Source organism: Amphimedon queenslandica, unplaced genomic scaffold, assembly GCF_000090795.2.
Source record: "Amphimedon queenslandica unplaced genomic scaffold, v1.1 AMPQUscaffold_6354_Cont21686, whole genome shotgun sequence".
Lineage (NCBI taxonomy): Eukaryota > Metazoa > Porifera > Demospongiae > Haplosclerida > Niphatidae > Amphimedon > Amphimedon queenslandica.
In genome coordinates this window covers 1-1,856 of record NW_003553353.1, presented here as the reverse complement: position 1 = coordinate 1,856, position 1,856 = coordinate 1, and the positions used below count along the sequence as shown (strand labels likewise).

The 1,856-nt window shown below is 33.8% G+C and overlaps 1 long non-coding RNA gene across 1 annotated transcript; it reads left to right on the top strand.

The window, feature by feature from the left end:
• Positions 1 to 405: 405 nt before the first annotated feature.
• Positions 406 to 911, top strand: LOC109592085 (uncharacterized). Its single transcript, XR_002190162.1, has 2 exons — positions 406 to 512; positions 819 to 911. It is a non-coding gene; the product is annotated as an uncharacterized LOC109592085 (long non-coding RNA).
• Positions 912 to 1,856: the final 945 nt, after the last annotated feature.

Here is a 1,856-nt window from a genome sequence, read left to right as displayed (position 1 = left end):
CAGAGCTACACATATACACATCACATCATGGCAATTCAAAGGGTGCAAATGACAGTAAGTATACCCCAGCATTTAGACTGTGCCAAATAGCCTTAATTATTCAAGTACAGTCTGGACAACCCAAGGGTCGCATGTTTGAATCTACTTACAGGCACTTTTATCTTTTGGGATTTTTCCTGTTAATTACAATTCTCAGTCCACCTTGACTGTGTTTTACTATAGTATGGAATTGTTCTAGCAACAAGAATTAGTGTGTCATTTGAATTGTATGAGTGCCACAGGCCTACCCTGGTTTAATGAGTTCATGTTCTATCAACAAATTGACAATGCATCTTGTTAAAATTTACATTTCAGCCCCTTGCAGTTAATTGGAAAAGTATTATAGTATCATTTTGTTATTACAGGAAGCAGATACTGCTCTTATTGTATCAGCAAGAGGAGGAGACTATGATACTGTAAAAGTACTGCTGGATAATGGAGCTGATCCAAACATAGGCAAAGAATGGGATTATGTTAGTACATAACATCATTTACTTGTACATTAGAATTACAGCAAGCATGATGAGGAATTTATTACATGGTTAATTCAATTACTGTCCTTCATGTCATATTAATGTCCCTTATTATCATAACTCACTATAATACATTTTTATTACCATTTATGTACATGTAGTTGGTTATTTTCATGGGTTGTGATTTGCTCCTAGTTAATTTGTGCATGGTTTTAATTTTTGTGGTTGACAGTTTTAAGGAAGTGGCACTTAAATGATTTTGTAGGTGGTTGGTGCTAAATTATTATTTTTAATTTTTTATTATAGCATGCTACAGCACTGATTGAAGCAGCAAGAGAAGGACATAGTAATGTAGTTGAACTATTATTATCCAAAGGAGCTGATCCAAACTATATGGATAATGTGAGTATTAGTACTTGACAATTAATAACATTTTGTAAAAATAATATTGTAATTATATACATGTACATTATAGATACATGTACATGTACTGTATTTGCTTGAATGAACACCCTCCCAAATAAACACCCATGACTTACATGTACATGTATATTTTCCCACTATTTAATGTACATTCTAGATACACATATTTTGCCCATTATACTGTTGTTTCTATCTTTCTTTAAATTCTAAGTACCGTAAGTGTAGAAATTTTCAAAGAAATAAATTTTAGCGATTTTGTGCTAGCTACATGTACATGTACTTTATTTTGTGCATGTAAAATTTGTGTCGACAAAATTTTGTGGATAATCATAAAATGCATCATCACTGAGGTCATGTGATATAATAATTATTGCACGTGGACTCTCATTGTTTTCTATTTTGTTTCTCTGGGTCTTTAGCTACAACAGCTGCTTGTGACTTCTCCTCTGGCTTGTCTTTTTTCACTATCTTCCTCATTTTTGTCCACATGCTTGAAGAACTTGTGCAGTGCCATTTTTATTTTGTGGACATTTCGTTTATAAAGGTTAAAGTATTAATTTTTGTGGTTAGATGGTACTGGCGAAAACATTGGAAATTAGGGCACCTTGAAAATTTCATATTCCGTAGGTGTGTAAGTGTGCATGCATGATCAACCTGGGTAGGCTAGGTCTGTGGTTTGTGTATGCTTGTTGTTTATGTCTTAGTGAAAATTACAGATTTTTTGGGCTTTTTAGTCAGCAGGTATCATTCTGAATTTACAAGTGTTGACACTAGCATGCTACATGTACTTTCTATTGGTACCAATACTTGTGCTCAATCTAGCATGGAATTAAGTGAACATTTTTAACCCTTCTGGCTGAGAAGTCCATTATCATATGTTTTGACTGTACCATCCCAGCCAATTGTGTCAGCTCTCTAGCA